Consider the following 18,848-nt stretch of genomic DNA (forward strand, 5'->3'; position numbering starts at 1 on the left):
TTTTAGGAGTTCCTACGCAGCGCAAGTTTGTTTCAAAATGGTGGCACGCCCCCTCTGACGCCCACAAGCCACAAGCTGTGGCCACAGTTTTGATGATATTATGAAAATTTTAATTGATATGTATTTGTTTCGTCAATACCTATCGATTGGCCTAATAAAAGTTTGCCACACCCACTCTAACGCCCAAAAACCCATTAAACGCTTAAGCCTGGCTAGCACCTACATTTCCGCCTTTCATGGCGCCATCTAACGGATGATTTTGGAACAGCTGGCCAAGGTGCTCAACAGAGTTAACGTTAATTCTCGATAAGGATTTCAATTAAAGGAACTTTAGCGTGTTTTTGTATGGTTGTTCCCTGAACATTTCGGTTTTGCAAAAAACATTTGTATGACTTGTCGAAATTTGTTCTTATTTCTTTTAATTTATCAGAAATAGTTTTCCAATCCATTAGGCTTTATTTCATAATAATTTTAAAGATTATTATATTGCCAAGCAATGCATTTTTGTCAATGACGGAAAAAACCTTACAGTTTTGTATTGTTGATAATACTATAGCTTTTTGCGTATTATTACAATGTATTAATGGGGAACTACTTAGATTGAATTTTTCCATATATTCAATTTCTAGTTCATACACTGAGATGGGGTTCCAAAGTGTTTCGAGGATAGATCTTACTCTATAATCGAACATGGGTTCCCTTTCCCGTGTTTTTTCTATACATCTGTTTGTATCCATAATAAAAAACAGATCTGTAAATTAAAAAAAAATTTTTTTTGTTTTATTTTATTTTTTTTTTCTTTACTGGTCTGTTTGGGGCTTTGTGTGTTTGCATGTGCATTATGAGAATAAAGGGCCTGGGCAGTCTGCCGGGCATTCTTTTTTAAGAACTGGCAAAAATTTCTCTTTTGGAGGAGATTTTTTGTCAACAGTTTCCCCGATGATTTCAATATTTTTGTAACATTTTTCGGGTTCTTGATTTTTCTGTAGTTTAGTGCTTACAAATTTGTTTAGGGAGTCTAGCTCTGCGTGAAGTTCACATGCTTGTTACCATGATGTATTATCACTGGCTGGTAATTCATTTCGAATGACGGCTATTCTTTTAAATGCCTTTTTTCTTAATCCTTCTTTCCTTTTATTATTTTTCGTTTTACGGTCCATCCTTGTTAGGTAGACATTATATTTAAATGTATGTCTTTTATAGAAAGATGCAAAAGAAATGAGTGTTTCTCCAATAGGGTAAAAAAAAAGATAAATGAATTTAAACCTTGTCCAAGTCGTTAGCTCTGCTTATATAACGTCTTTTAATTATTTTATTATGTTTAACGTATAATGCGAGCACGAATTGAGCACGCTGCTGATTGTCAGGATCAAAAGTAGTATCCACATTGACTTAATAGCATCCGTATGATCAACTATTTGAACATTATTAACAACATTAGCTTTATTTCCCGTAGACTGGGTGTCGTCTAAGCCGAACCAACCCATTGTAATTTTTAATTTTGCATGGGGAGTTAAAAGAATAATAGAAGACAATGCTAATATTGTAATTAAAAAAAAAATGTTGTTAAAGTTTATAGTTTTTTGAATTCTTATATTCTGGTTACTTATTTTACATTTTTATTTTTTTTTTTTATACAAATTTTTTTTTTATTTTGAAAATATTAATTTTCAAACATATATTCGCATTTAATATTTAATATATTTACTACTTTTTTTTTACAAAAATCCCTGCCTATTTATAATAAAATTATAAATAAAATTATAAATAATAAAATTATAAATAAAATTGGTTGTACGTTATTATATTATTTTCCATTTTTTTTTATTGTTACAAATTATTTTTCCTGCCTTTCAAAAAAATATTCTAATTTGGGCCGTCTTCTTGTACAGCTCAAACTTACAATTTTATAATTTATATATGTATACAAAAAAAATTGTTCTTCTGCATCCTTGTCCTTAGTGTCTTCTTGTCCTCAAGGTCCTGGGCCTTTTTGACTCGGGCGGTGCCGGTGCCGGTCCTTGCACAGGCTATTATTTTTGGATGTTCCTGGGCATTTTTGACTCGGGCGTTACCGGTGCTGGTCCTCGCACAGTCTATTATTTTTTTTGGTGTTCCGGGCCCTTTGGACTCGGGCTTTAGCGGTGCTGGTCCTCGCACAGGCTATTATTTTTTGGTGTTCCTGGCCCTTTGGACTCGGGCTTTACCGGTGCTGGTCCTCGCACAGGCTATTATTTTTTGGTGTTCCGGGCCCTTTGGACTCGGGCGGTGCCGGCGCTGGTCATCGCACAAGCTATTTTAAGGAAGGGTTTCAGGCAGTTTTCCTTTAATCAGTGTGTTTGTTTTGTTTTCTCAACTTTATAGCTTTTTCGATATATCTTTATCAAATTCGTTTCAACTCAGTTTTCATAGTTTTTTGTGTACCATTTCATAAATCTTGTAGTAACACATACATAACCATTTTCTTCAATTTTTTTTTTGCTGATTTTTTCTTCTCTTGTTTTCTTTAGCAATAGTGTTGTTTTTTTTTATTTGTAATAAAATTTTTTTTTGGTTTTTATTTTTTTATTTTCATCACTTTTTAACAGTGTTATTTGTTTGACATCTCGGTCCTGTCACGGTCGCCATGTTAAGAGAAAAGTTTATGGTTCACAATTTTTGGTTAATAATGAAAACGCACTGGTTTTATTTAAAAATATTAAAATATTTATTCGGTACTTTTTGGGTTCGCCGTCGTCTGTAGACTGCCGGTGTAACAGCGCCTGAAGCGTTTGTACGACCACGTATATATGTAGTGATCCTGAAAGTAGGCTCTATAAATACATAGGTACATATGCATTTAGCTTTAGCGTTGCCAAAATTGGTGGACCTCAGCTGCAGCTGCATTAGATCAGCTGGCATAAGTCAGCTGCAACAGAGTCGCAATACAAAGCTCGGCTTCCGCACCGCCTCCTACTTTACAGACCCACATCCGAATTCCGGCCACGTTCTTTTCTTATAAAGTTTTCAAAGCGATCACACGCGTTTAATTCGAGTGCGGCAGGCTAAGTCCAAAAAAGTGACACAAGTTTTAAAAATCGAGTGCAGCACGCTAAGTCCCCAAAAAGGTAGGCAGACAAGTTTTGTTAATCCAGTGGGATATATGCTTATATTGTCGGCAATCAATCCAGGCATTTTCTTGAACCCTACTGGATCAGCGAGCCGCATTGGCCACCTGCGGCTGCAGCAAGTGCATCGAGGGACGCGCCCAGCGAACACCGGAAGATCGACGGATACCCACAGTGCCTACGGGAGCACCCCTTTTCAGCCATACTTGCAGTCACGCGGTCGCCCACCGCGTCCACGGGAGCACCCTCCGCGTCCCCAGGAGCACGCTCCGGCAGCCGTGCCTGCAGTCACGCGGGCGCCCACCGCGTCCACGGGAGCACCCACCGCGTCCACAGGAGCACTCTCAGCGGACAACCAAGCATCAGCGGTTTCACATCGCAATCTAAGGCCTAAAGTTCTCTGAGTGTTTAGTTAATCTAAGCGGACAGAAAAGCCGCTCTTTTTGTAACCGCCTCAGCCGGCTCACCCTCTGTAGTTAAGAGCAGCAGCAATTAATTAGGCAGCAAACAAGAGCAGTAGCATCTATGTAGTTATTTCGTGCACAGTGAACATGTAGTCCTCCAGGAGTCCCGATCAGTCGGCCCAAGTTTAACTTGGCCAAAACGCTAGTGTAAAGGCTCGATCACGTGCAATGGAAAATTACCCAACGGGGTTAGGGAGAGCCTGAAAGCGGACCCGCAGATGAGGTTTGCCATCACCGATACACTCGCAAATAATGAGCAACCGTGCTACGACAAATAACTAGTGGATTCGCAGCTTCCTAATTGTCTTAAAGGAATATAAATTTGCACAGCGTTAGAATCTCTTTAAAATTTAACCCACTCCGGATGAGTGCACTGATAGAAAATTTTGAAATAATATTAAATAAAATATTAGAGAAAATAAAATTATTTTAGGAACAGAATATATAGGAATAGGTAGAACCGAATGAAGGAATAAAATTGAAATCATGTAACGGTTCGGTTTTAGGAAATTGTTAAGTAAGAAAATAATTGGTTGGCTAAAACATGTGAATGCTCTGTATGTATTTAACCCATTGCGATCCAGAGTCGCTATTCTTTTACAGACACCGCTCGGGAGATCGATCTTTCGTCGTGGAGAATACAAAGTGAGTCACTACAAAACAATTTTTATTCTTTGGTTAATTTATACTCGGCATTCGAATTTATTGATTAATAAAATAATTAAACAAAAGTTAAAGAGAACATGTTAAATGCGAATTAAATTGGAGATTTTTTTATGAACATTATTAAAACATTTGTTGTCCTAAGCCGAACGCGATTCATTATTAGAAGAACAGTTAAAAATAATAAATAAATAAATATTAATACTAGTAAGGAAATAAAATTAAATGAATACACTAAAAGAAAAAAATACAACCTTTAGAAACAAATAATCGAAAATATATATATATTTTTGTATATTAAGTAAAACTTATCTATGGAACTAACAATGAAATTTCTCAATATTTTATATATATTAAGCCCTTATTAAAATTTAAGATTACCTTATACTACTATCTTTATCTTTATGAAGTTCTTATTCCCTTTTATTATTAACGTTTGCGTTTGTATTTCACTTAAGCCTTTGCACACTTGACAACTTAGGCATAGAATTTAATTTAGATTATTAAAAATGAATTTAAACAGAATCATGGAGTAGTTATTTGGCTAGAACTCTGCTGATGATTATGCGGTCGTAAGGGTATCTAAAGGGATCACGCGAATTATAAATCGGATCCAGTGATCTTAGGTAGGGCGGGCCACAGGCGTACCAACATCGGCGTCTCGTTTACTGAATTTTCCTTTTCCTGTTTCTTTCTCTTAATTTAATCTATCTCTCTACTGGAATTAATTTACCTTCTCCCGGTTTCTCTCCATTGTTTACGATTTAATTTCGTACGTCGTCGCAAGCACGCTCAATTTTCGATTAATAATAATAGGCAAGTACCAGATCTGAATTAGCAAGACCTCCACCCCCAAAGCCGACGAGCTAGAGCCGGATACTATAGCGTTCCCCGCAAAGTCAGATCTGAGTTACAGTTACAGTTATAATTAATTATTATTATAATGGGTGTAACTTTTTGCACTCGATAAGACTCATCGTAAATAAATTCCAGAATTTCCTTTCTTTTCCTTATTTCCTTAATGCTTTTATGTCGAATCAGTTGATTTTCACCGTGCAATCTGTTTATGTTTTGGAGTGCAAGAGGGGTACAATTTCAGTGTTTCTCATTGACCAGAGCTAAAAAAACAGGCGGTAAAAACATTCGACCCTCTTTTACTTACTTTGTTAGAACTATTTGTTGGACCTTAAATTGTTTGCGGAAAACAGTAAGGAACTTTTGTCGATCTACTGGCCACGAGCAATTAACACACAGTTAGTCTAACACAACTTCTAGTAAAATTTTCCGAAGACCGAGAGATTTGGAAAATATTCGACCTGTCTTGCGAGAGGGTCATAGCCACTCAAAGTTAAGGAAAGTTGTTATTTTTCTTTTGCTTTCGTATGAAGTTTTCTTGATGTGAAGAAAACCGGAATACAGACAGTGTTTATTGTGAACGGCGTTCTGTCCGGAATAATTCAAACTATCTTCAATCATCTTTTACTATCTTGCTATAACCTCTCAAACCTAAATCTCAACGAAAAGAATTTCGGTAAACAATAATTATTAATACCCTACGACACGCTAGACATCAAGTGCAGAGTTCAATCAGTATTTTTGTGAATCTAGATCAGTTATCTTTTTCGCTTTGGTTAAACGCAATAAAATACGCGTTTAGTATCAATTTATCGGGTTGTCTTTATTCGATCGTCAATTGCTCTTTTTTCTAAAATGATACACTCTCCATTAGGCGCTTTCGCACCAGTATGCCCGTTGTGCGAGAGGGAAATAAAAGGTGCAGCGGACTCGTATACTACTTCATGTCAACACGAGTACCACAAGAAATGTATTGAGAGTCATTTCAAGGGGAACGATAAGTGTCCCGTTTGCCTAGTGCCTTGTAGGCCAGCTAGTCCAAAAACGCGTGCTAAAGGTCCAGTCTTAGAAGAAGGCTTGGCCCAACCCTCAGCCGCAGAGAAGGCCCGGGGAAGTAAAAGTATAGAGAGAGAGAGAAGTCAGGCAAGCCAACCCCATCTTGAGGGGCCCAGTAATTGGTTACATATGGAGCGAAGATTGCTCACGACTCTTTCTGAGAAACTTGTAGAGTTCAGAGTTCGGTAGAAGAAAGCTTTCGACGATTGACCGTAACGCCATCTAATGAAAATGATAATAGCGGGCTAAGATCTACTTCGCCTTCACGCGCTACGGAAGGCCAAAACAGACCTTTCGAAAGGGAGTTAAGCAACCGAAACGATAACTTAGCAGCAAACAATGCTGGATCACCCATCTCTCACAGGAGCATTGGATCCGATTTGAATAACCGGCCGGATAAGGTTGTTCAGATCCTGAATGGGTGGAAGTTGAAGTACTCTGGAGTCGGAGTGTCAGTAGACAACTTTATATATAGAGTTGAGGCTCTTACACACCAGACATTGGAGGGAAACTTCGCAATACTGTGCAGAAATGCCAGTGTTCTTTTCGAAGGTAAAGCCTATGAGTTCTATTGGCGCTACCACAAGTCAGTGAGTAGAGTTCAATGGGATTTGTTGTGTTCAGCCTTACGTACTCGATTTCGGGAAGAAAGGGACGATGTAGATGTTGAAGAGCTCATTAGAAATAGGAAGCAGAAGACCAGTGAATCTTTCGACAGCTTTTACGATAGCATATCGGGATTGGTAGATCAATTAGAAGTTCCCTGGTCTGCTCGTAAGCTTGTACGAGTCCTAAAGAATAATTTACGCCCAGAGATTAGGCATGAAATACTTAACGTAGAAATCAGAACTGTTCAAGAGCTAAGAGAAACGTGCAGAAGACGCGAGGTCTTCTTGGATGAAGTCAAGAAGATACACGGGTATGCAAAAACCAGCCCATTCAGGCGAGAAATCTCAGAAATAGTTCAAGATTCTGGGGAGCGAAGCGAGCAAGAAGCTGAGACGGAGTTAGAAATAGAAGCGTTTTCACTCGTGTGTTGGAACTGTCGGAAAGAGGGCCACAGATACCAGGACTGTTTGTCCGAAAGGAGAGTTTTCTGTTATGGTTGTGGAGCTCCCAACACATATAAGCCAAGTTGTGCAAAGTGCGCAAAAAACTCCAAAGCCGGCACGTCGAGATCGCCGTTCAGACCGACGCCTTCGAGTGCCTTAAGAAATCAGGTGACAACGTTGGAGTGAGAAGTACGTTGTTTAAAGGCGATAATCCCAGTTCTTTAGATGTATTAGTTAGTAATAATAGTTCTCTGCTCCATCACAAAATTCATAAAATAGGAAAAACACCAGCTGTTCATAAAAACAATTATTTACCTGACTTACAAAAGCGCAAATCGCGTAGTTCAAGGCGTATAAAAACCTTCTGGCAAACCGTGAAGCGTTGCGAACTCGGCCTAGAATACATTTGTGCTAATCCTTACGCAGCTCGGGATCCTCGACCATTTATCCCAGTTCGGCTGTTGGATCGGACGGTGTATGGCTTACTCGATTCAGGGGCGTCTATTAGTTGTGTAGGTGGGAGTTTAGCAGCCGAAGTAAAGGCCGGAAATGTGCCTTTTAGAGCGATGGAAAGTAATGCTGTGACGGCTGATGGAAGTCCTCAGCGAATAGTAGGGCGGATCAAGGTTGAAATCGACTACGCAAATGTTAAGAAATGTTTACCTATTTACATTGTGCCTTCTCTGAAACACGACTTATACCTGGGGATAGATTTCTGGAAGCACTACGACCTTCTTCCCAAAAGTCTAGCGATTGAAGAAGTAGAGTTAGCTGAAGCCAAAGCCAAAGCCAGTGACAGCAGTAGTGTCGATACCCATTTGTTATCTGAAGGCCAGAGGAAAAAACTTTCGGAAGTTATCAATTGTTTTCCATCTTTCACGCAGGAAGGACTTGGGAAGACTAATTTAATCACACACTCAATAGACGTGGGTAGTGCAAAACCCATAAAACAACGTCATTTTCCTGTTTCGCCGGCCGTAGAAAAGGCAATGTATACCGAAATAGACAGGATGATACAGTTAGGCGTTATAGAGGAGTCGCAAAGTGCTTGGTCTTCGCCAATAGTTATGGTAAGCAAGCCCGGTAAAGTCCGAATTTGTCTTGACTGCCGAAAGGTAAATAGCTTCACAGAAAAAGACGCTTACCCCTTGCCGCAGATAAACGGGATTTTGAGTCGACTTCCCAAGGCAGAGTTTATTACCAGTTTAGATTTGAAGGATGCCTATTGGCAGGTGCCGTTAGAAGTCAACTCTCGCGATAAAACGGCCTTTACTGTTCCTGGTAGGCCGCTTTACCAATTCAAGGTGATGCCATTCGGCCTTTGCAATGCGACGAGTACCATGTCTAGACTGATAGACAAGGTGGTACCTCCGCATTACCGAAATGAAGTTTTCGTTTATTTAGACGACTTACTGGTGGTTTCTTCAAGCTTCGAGACGCTCAGAGAGTTGGCTGTGCACATCAAAAGAGCAGGCTTAACAATCAACGTTAGCAAAAGCCATTTTTGCATGAGACGGGTACGGTATTTGGGTCACATTATTGGTGATGGCGGAATACGCACAGATCCAGAGAAAGTGGCGGCTATCACAGATTTTCCGATTCCGAAAACCCTCCGTGGACTAAGAAGCTTTATGGGACTCTGTGGCTGGTATAGAAAGTTCGTTCCCAATTTTGCAGCTCTATCAGCCCCTTTAACAGACCTGATGACGACAAAGCGTAAATTTAGTTTGACCCCTGAAGCAATAAAAGCTTTTCAGGAATTAAAGAAGTGTTTAACGGAAGCGCCTGTACTTTGCAATCCAGATTTTTCTAAGCCCTTCTCAATACATTGTGATGCCAGCAAGAGCGGGGTAGGAGCAGTTTTGGTTCAGGTTTCTGAAGAAGGAGACGAGCGTCCGATTGCTTTCGTGTCGAAAAAGTTGAACAAGGCTCAGAAAAATTACACTGTCACGGAACAAGAGTGTTTGGCAGCAATTGTTGCTCTAAAACATTTCCGAGCTTACGTCGAAGGTCACAGCTTTCAAATTGTCACCGATCACGCTTCTCTTAAGTGGCTTATGGCCAATCGCGACTTAAATTCTCGACTGGGTCGATGGGCGATTGCTTTACAACCTTTTAAGTTTCGTATCGATCACCGCAAGGGTTCATTAAACGTAGTTCCCGATTCACTGTCTCGAGTCAACGAAGATGAGCTTGCTGCTATAGATCTACAAGATGGGTTACTTGTCGATTTAAACTCCGATCATTTCAAGTCTGCTGGTTACAAGGGATTAGTCGATAGTGTCAGCGCTAACGAGGCCAATTTCCCTGATTTGAAAGTCGATGGTGGGTATTTATATAGAAAGGCAGAACATCTGACGGGAGAAACCCTTCATGACGAGTACGCATGGAAGCTGTGGGTACCCAAAGAAATGATCCCAGAGGTCCTTGTTCGCGCTCATGACAGTCCTTTATGCTCACACGGCGGGATACATAAAACTATTGAGAGACTTAGGCGCTACTACTACTGGCCCGGATTAGTAAAAGATGTAAAATCGTATGTCAATGCTTGCGAAGTGTGCAAATCCACCAAGTCGCCGAATTGTTCTCTACGTCCGCCTTTAGGAAAAGCTTCGGAGACACAACGGTTCTTCCAGAGACTTTTTATTGATTTCCTCGGACCCTATCCGCGCTCTCGAAGCGGAAATGTTGGCATTTTTATAGTGCTTGATCACTTTTCGAAATATGTATTCCTGAAGCCGGTTAAGAAGATAAATACCGCTGTGGTAGTAAACTATCTTGAGAGTGAACTTTTTATGACATACGGCGTGCCAGAGACCATTGTGTCCGATAACGGCTCCCAGTTTCGTGCTGTAGGTTTTAAGAAACTAATGCAACAGTACGGAGTAACGCACGTATTAACAGCGGTGCATGCTCCTCAAGCTAACGCTTCAGAACGCGTTAACCGCTCTGTTATCTCAGGAATCAGGGCTTATGTACGTTCAGACCAAAAGGACTGGGACGAGAATTTGAGTAGGATTAGTTGCGCTTTGCGTTCCTCAGTGCATTCTAGTATCGGAACGTCACCTTACTACATGGTCTATGGTCAACATATGGTCACATCGGGTGCAACATATTCTCTGCTTAGAAAGCTTAACTTGCTCAACGATCGTTTCGTATTATTTAACCGTCCGGACTCGTTCGAAATTGTTCATACTGAAGCTAAGAAGCGGATGCAGAAGATGCATGATGAAAATGAAAAGCGATACAACCTTCGGTCCAAGGTAGTATCTTTCAAAGCCGGTCAAGAGGTGTTTCGACGTAATTTTAAGCAGAGTTGCTTCCAAACTGGATACAACGCAAAGTTTGGCCCTTCATTTGTCAAAGCCCGAGTGCGTAAGAAGTTGGGTAACTGCTATTACGAATTGAAAGATCCACAGGGTCGGTTGTTAGGCACTTATCATGCTAAGGATATTCGCCAGTGACCAAGCTTCAGGCGGTATCCATCTAGGGTATCTGGTACAAATACCCTAGCTGGATTTCGGCGGGGGGTTTTGTAACAGCGCCTGAAGCGTTTGTACGACCACGTATATATGTAGTGAAACTGAAAGTAGGCTCTATAAATACATAGGTACATATGCATTTAGCTTTAGCGTTGCCAAAATTGGTGGACCTCAGCTGCAGCTGCATTAGATCAGCTGGCATAAGTCAGCTGCAACAGAGTCGCAATACAAAGCTCGGCTTCCGCACCGCAGCCAACTTTACAGACCCACATCCGAATTCCGGCCACGTTCTTTTCTTATAAAGTTTTCAAAGCGATCACACGCTGTTAATTCGAGTGCGGCAGGCTAAGTCCAAAAAAGTGACACAAGTTTTAAAAATCGAGTGCAGCACGCTAAGTCCCCAAAAAGGTAGGCAGACAAGTTTTGTTAATCCAGTGGGATATATGCTTATATTGTCGGCAATCAATCCAGGCATTTTCTTGAACCCTACTGGATCAGCGAGCCGCATTGGCCACCTGCGGCTGCAGCAAGTGCATCGAGGGACGCGCCCAGCGAACACCGGAAGATCGACGGATACCCACAGTGTCTACGGGAGCACCCCTTTTCTGCCATACTTGCAGTCACGCGGTCGCCCACCGCGTCCACGGGAGCACCCTCCGCGTCCCCAGGAGCACGCTCCGGCAGCCGTGCCTGCAGTCACGCGGTCGCCCACCGTGTCCACGGGAGCACCCACCGCGTCCACAGGAGCACCCTCAGCGGACAACCAAGCATCAGCGGTTTCACATCGCAATCTAAGGCCTAAAGTTCTCTGAGTGTTCAGTTAATCTAAGCGGACAGAAAAGCCGCTCTTTTTGTAACCGCCTCAGCCGGCTCACCCTCTGTAGTTAAGAGCAGCAGCAATTAATTAGGCAGCAAACAAGAGCAGTAGCATCTATGTAGTTATTTCGTGCACAGTGAACATGTAGTCCTCCAGGAGTCCCGATCAGTCGGCCCAAGTTTAACTTGGCCAAAACGCTAGTGTAAAGGCTCGATCACGTGCAATGGAAAATTACCCAACGGGGTTAGGGAGAGCCTGAAAGCGGACCCGCAGATGAGGTTTGCCATCACCGATACACTCGCAAATAATGAGCAACCGTGCTACGACAAATAACTAGTGGATTCGCAGCTTCCTAATTGTCTTAAAGGAATATAAATTTGCCACGCGTTAGAATCTCTTTAAAATTTAACCCACTCCGGATGAGTGCACTGATAGAAAATTTTGAAATAATATTAAATAAAATATTAGATAAAATAAAATTATTTTAGGAACAGAAATATATAGGAATAGGTAGAACCGAATGAAAGAATAAAATTGAAATCATGTAACGGTTCGGTTTTAGGAAATTGTTAATTAAGAAAATAATTGGTTGGCTAAAACATGTGAATGCTCTGTATGTATTTAACCCATTGCGATCCAGAGTCGCTATTCTTTTACAGACACCGCTCGGGAGATCGATCTTTCGTCGTGGAGAATACAAAGTGAGTCACTACAAAACAATTTTTATTCTTTGGTTAATTTATACTCGGCATTCGAATTTATTGATTAATAAAATAGTTAAACAAAAGTTAAAGAGAACATGTTAAATGCGAATTAAATTGGAGATTTTTTTATGAACATTATTAAAACATTTGTTGTCCTAAAGCCGAACGCGATTCATTATTAGAAGAACAGTTAAAAATAATAAATAAATAAATATTAATACTAGTAAGGAAATAAAATTAAATGAATACACTAAAAAAAAAAATACAACCTTTAGAAACAAATAATCGAAAATATATATATATTTTTGTATATTAAGTAAAACTTATCTATGGAACTAACAATGAAATTTCTCAATATTTTATATATATTAAGCCCTTATTAAAATTTAAGATTACCTTATACTACTATCTTTATCTTTATGAAGTTCTTATTCCCTTTTATTATTAACGTTTGCGTTTGTATTTCACTTAAGCCTTTGCACACTCAATGTTGCTCTAACAACTTAGGCATAGAATTTAATTTAGATTATTAAAAATGAATTTAAACAGAATCATGGAGTAGTTATTTGGCTAGAACTCTGCTGATGATTATGCGGTCGTAAGGGTATCTAAAGGGATCACGCGAATTATAAATCGGATCCAGTGATCTTAGGTAGGGCGGGCCACAGGCGTACCAACATCGGCGTCTCGTTTACTGAATTTTCCTTTTCCTGTTTCTTTCTCTTAATTTAATCTATCTCTCTACTGGAATTAATTTACCTTCTCCCGGTTTCTCTCCATTGTTTACGATTTAATTTCGTACGTCGTCGCAAGCACGCTCAATTTTCGATTAATAATAATAGGCAAGTACCAGATCTGAATTAGCAAGACCTCCACCCCCAAAGCCGACGAGCTAGAGCCGGATACTATAGCGTGCCCCGCAAAGTCAGATCTGAGTTCAATACTGTGCAACATAAGGTTGCACGTTACACCGGCCTATATTCTTTTCTTGGCTTAGCTCTATGTTGCGCAGTCGGCGCTGTCGGTCAAGCCGGCAGCGACGCAACCGGCTTATGTATTAGCTTATGTATATCTCTGAGAGCGGTGCCCAGAGAGAGGGAATGGAATGTTATGTGCATACATGGATATATTTGTTGCAGTCGCCAAGCTGTGGGAATAAACTGGCGCGACTTATCACTCGCTGATGGCGTGTGTGGTCAAATTACGTTTGCACTTGAAGAGTGCTGATCCTGCAGATTTGGCTAACATTGTTGCCGATGGTACAGTGTGTATTCTGTATGTATGCACACTACAGTATGCTGACACTTGCACTTTCTGTGAACGGACCGAGGCATACCGATCGGTTCATATTACGGCCACTTGGGCTTGTGACCGGAACTTTGATTATGTAAGCACTGCAACAAAGTGTTACAGTGTGTACCCCTTAAGTACTCTTGGTACAGTGGGTATTCAATATATGTGCATACTACATCTCCCTCCTTTTGAAAAATAACGTAATAATATGAAGTTATTTTGATAATACATTTTTTTTGTTTTTAAGTAATATATATATAAATATAAAAATAATTTTGTTTTTTTTTTTTGTATTGTTTTTTTGTTTTCTTTTTTTTTAAATTATACTTAATAGCAACAAAGAAAATGAAATTACGAAAAATATTTGTATCTATGCATGGCCATACTAAATACGATTATGAAATAAAAATTTTTAATCTATCCTTATGAACTGTTTGCTTTTTATTTTTATTATTTGTTATTATAATGTTATCCCTATCTCCTATTTCCGTTACTTTATACGGACCAGTATATTTAGTGTCTAACTTATGACCTGTATCGTTTTTTAGTAAAGCTTTATCTCCTACTGATGTATCAATATTTTTACTTTTTGATCATATAGTTTTTTATTTTTATTCTTATTTTCTTCTAACATAAATCTAGCTCTTTTATATGCTAATTCTAGTCTATATTTACTTTCCTTTGCATATTCATCTATATTATATATCGGTTCTATATTATCTATACTATTAAATTCATTTGGCAAATTATTTGTTTTACGATATTTTGTTTTTCGATTGTCCCGATTGTCTGGTGGTGGTTTGCAGTAGATGTTATGTTTTTAATTTTCAAATATGTGCACAAGTCATTTATAATTGAATTCTTGTATTCTGTTCCCATGTCCGTAATGAACGTCTTCATTGGACAGTACTTCAGAATAAATCATTCAAAAATTGCTTTAGCGACAGTATTGGCGTTCTTATTTGCAACTGGTATGGCAACTAGATATTTTGTTAAGTCACATATTAGCGTGACTACATATTAATTGCCATTCTCTGATTTTGGTAGTGGACCAATAGTGTCTACTATCACTCTGTCAAAAACATTTATAGGTGTATCTGTTAGTGTTAACGGGGTCTTTGTATGCAATGTGATTTTCGCTTTCTGACATTTTTGACATTTTCTTACGTATTCAGTTATATCTTTAGACATACTTTTCCAGTAATAGTGTATTTTTACTTTGGCCAAAGTTTTTGATATGCCAGTATGACCTCCTTGTATTGGATCGTCATGAAATGAAGACATTATTGCTTCTTTTTCTTTTAAACTTTTTATAAGGGGCACCGGGTTGAGTAGCGCTACTCTCAATGATTTCAGTATTTTATTGCCCATTTTTTTAAAATTATCAATTGAAACATGTTCAAAGATATTTTCCCACGGTGCCACTTTGAGTTGGCTGATTTTATTAATACCGGCCTGCTTTTCAAGCCTTTGAAAGAATTGACCTAAATGAAGAACTCCATTAGTATATAAATCGCTAACATCAAATCTTGCGATTATTTTCTTACCATGTTTAAGGAAACATAGCATATTTTTAATCTGCAAGACCACTACTTTACGTACTTCGTCATTCCTGATGACTTCGTATACGTTGGGCTTTGAAGCTTTGTCAATAGTTTGCTTAGGCAATTCTATTTCTTTATTTTCCGCGCGGAATTTTTGTCTACTTTGATATCTAGTAGTGACTTTCATTATATGTCCTGTAATATTTTGTAGCTCTTTGATGGTTATTCTTGATAATGCATCAGCTACATAATTGTCTTTTCCCTATAAATATTCTACTGTAAAGTCATATTCTTCTAATTCGAGCCTCATACGTGTTAGTTTGGAATTTGGATTGATCATTGAAAATAGATATATTAGAGGTCTGTGATCTGATTTAATTATAAAATGTTTTCCATAAATATATGGTCGAAAATGTGATATTGCCCAATGAATTGCAACTAATTCCTGCTCAGTAGTACACTTGTTAGTTTCTCCTTTTGTAAATGTTCTTGATGCATATGCAATGGGAAGATGGAGACCATCATGGTTTTGAGTTAAAACCGCTCCACAAGCTTGCTTACTTGCATCTGTGATTATACAGAATTCTTTGGTAAAATCTGGATATTGAAGTAAAGTAGGTTCCATAAGTTTTGTTTTTAAATATTGAAATGCATTTTGACATTCATCCGTCCATTGAAAAGGAACATTCTTTTAACATAATCTTGTTATGTGCCGTGAATAGTCGGTGAAGTTTTTTATAAAACGTCTATAATAGTTACAAAATGCTACGAAACGTCTAGCGCTGTCTGCGTCGTACATCATCATATTTCTTGTCGTCTGGAAGTATTCCTTTATCAGTGCATTTATGACCTAGAAAAGTCACCTCATGCATAAAAAATGAACATTTTTCTGGATGTAACTTCAGGTTGTATTTCCTACAGTTCTCAAAAACATCTGTTAAGTTTTTAAGCATATGTTTTTCGGAACATCCGATTATTATTAAGTCATCCATATAAAGGAATTCTTGAGAAGGTTCCAGTCCAGAGAATGCTATAGTCATAATTCTCTGAAATGAGTTAGGAGCTATTTTTAATCCAAAAAGGTAATCGCGTGAGGCGATACGAGCCGTTGCTCGTTGAAAAAGATGTTATATCTCTTGAGCTTTTTATACCCGTTACTCGTAGAGTAAAAGGGTATATTGTATTCGTGCAAAAGTATGTAACAACTAGAAGGAAGCGTTTCCGACCCTATAAAGTATATATATTTTTGATCAGGGTCACTAGCCGAGTCGATATAGCCATGTCCGTCTGTCCGTCTGTCCGTCTGTCCGTCCGTATGAACGCTGAGATCTCGGAAACTATAAAAGCTAGAAGATTGGCATTTTGCATGCAGATTCTAGGAGTTCCTACGCAGCGCAAGTTTGTTTCAAAAAGGTGCCACACCCCCTTTAACGCCCACAATCGCTTATATACGATTTTAAAAATTTTAATATTTCGGAAAAGTAAAAATGCAGTTTTATTGTGTTTATCAATACCTATCGAAATGTAAAAGAATCGGACCATTCGTTAAAAAGTTATGCGTGATCAAAGTTTCTATCTCCATCTCCCTCGCACTCCCTTTACCTGAGTAACGGGTATCTGATAGTCGGGGCACCCGACTATAGCGTTCTCCCTTGTTTCTAGTTCAATTTGATGAAATTCCGACATTAAGTCAAGACATGAAAAGTATTTTGCCCGACCTAGTTGATCCAAAATATCATCAATTCTAGGGAGTGGGAATTTATCAAATAGTAATTTTTTATTAATTTGGCGATAGTCAATCACTAATCGCCATTTCTTTACTTCTGACCCGGGGGATGGTTTCTTAGGGACAAGTAACAATGGGCTATTGTATTCGGATACGGATGGTTTAACAATCCCGTCGGAGATCAATTTTCCTACTTGCTTTTGTATTTCATTTACCTGACTATGTGGGCTTCGATCATTTTTTATGTATACTGGTTCATCATCTTTTAATCTCAGTTTTTGCTTATAGAAATTATTTGTAGTTATTGATTCGGTTTCCAATCCGAATACATCGCTATATTGGGTGCAAAGGCTTGAAAGCTGTGATTTAAACTGTGGAGGAAAGTTTTGTGAAAGTTGAGATAATACAGACTTTTCTCTATTTTGAAGATTGGTTTTGACTACATCATAGTTCGAAAGCGATTCATATGTTAGATTATCTGTACTGACTACTTGATCGGTATTTGTTGTGTTAAGTAGCCGTATGAAAACGTTTTTGGATGTTGCTATGGTATTTGCAATGTAAATAACATGCTGAATTTCTTAATTTGGAATAAATACACTGTCTTCTTTTGAACTAAGTTGAATTTTTCTAATAACTTGGGATCTTGCTGGCAGAAGTATTGAGTTGTTGCCAGAACTGTGAGCTATTGGTACATGAATTGGAAATTTTAGGTTATTGGGTCTAATTATAAGCCAATCTTTAAATGGCTTGAAGTCTAATTGACAGTTGTATTTTTTAATATAATCTATCCCTAATATTCCATCACATGGAATAGGGAATTGTAGATTCACGATATGAAAATCGTGTGGGAATATATATTTAGTCGTCTGTATCTCAATAGAAACTAGACCTTTGGACTTGGTTATTTTTTGACTTATTCCTTTTATGTCTATAATATAATTGTTTTGGATGTCGTGAAAGATATCAGAATATTTTTTTTAATTGATATGTCTGCACCTGTGTCTATTAGAAAGACTAGTTCTTTTCCAGTAGCCACATTGATGAAGGATACGAATATATTTTGACTAATTAATAGTGTGAACTCTTGCTTCTTCTACTGCTGAATATTTAAGGGTCTTGGGAGTTTCCCGATGTATTTTGGGCTTTTCGAGTTACCACGGCCCCTATAGTTTCCTCTATAATGGCCTCGTCCTTCATTGTTGGTTTGGTAGTTGTTGTAGTTATTATGATAACCACGAAAGTTGCCTCTATATTTTCCGCGTCCGCTATTTCCGCCACGCTGTGGATAATTCCTGTAGTATAGGACAGTGTTTGACTATTTACAAATTTGGATATGGCTTCATTCATTGTATTGAAGGTACCAGCTTTTAGCTTTGTTTTTATTATTGAAACAGATTATATTATTTCTAATGCATCTATAAAACTTGTTAAATTTTCAGCTTTACCATCGAAGACGAGTATAAGCTTGGATGCAGTATTAATGAAATCAATATTAGTTTGTGCCATTGTGTTACTGAATTTTTCCTCTATTACACTTGAGTTACTATTAGAATCAGTGCTATTTTGATCTGACATTAAAACAGCTGGGATGGTAAGATTTTGTACGTCTTGCTCTTCTATTTCTGGCTGTGTTGAGTCAGATTCTACAGATTCTATTGATTTAAGGTCATCACCAAGTACCAAATGAGTGTTTAGTATAGTTGGAACTGAAATATCCAAACTGTACTTTTGTTGTATTGTAATTAAATTAGATCGTAGTCTAAGTAAAAATTTTGATATTTGGGACCAATGGTCTTTATTTAGTTGTTGTCTTTGGCCATGTATTAGTATACGTGCTTCATTAAAGCATGTTACTAATATTTCTGTATGTTTTTTTATTGTTGTTTTTTGAATTGGCCTCTTTTGAGTTAATGACTTATATGATTTATCAAAGTCAATTTTTAGTTTATTTAATTCTTTGTGTTTTGGTAAACAATAGCCACTTAATGTGTGCTATTCTTTTATTTAATTTGCACTTTACGCCTCCGCGTTTTCCCATTCCGCACTCTACTCACTCAGATTATTTTTTTTTATTTAGTTCCT

This window comes from Drosophila rhopaloa, unplaced genomic scaffold, assembly GCF_018152115.1.
Source record: "Drosophila rhopaloa isolate 14029-0021.01 unplaced genomic scaffold, ASM1815211v1 contig_138, whole genome shotgun sequence".
NCBI lineage: Eukaryota > Metazoa > Arthropoda > Insecta > Diptera > Drosophilidae > Drosophila > Drosophila rhopaloa.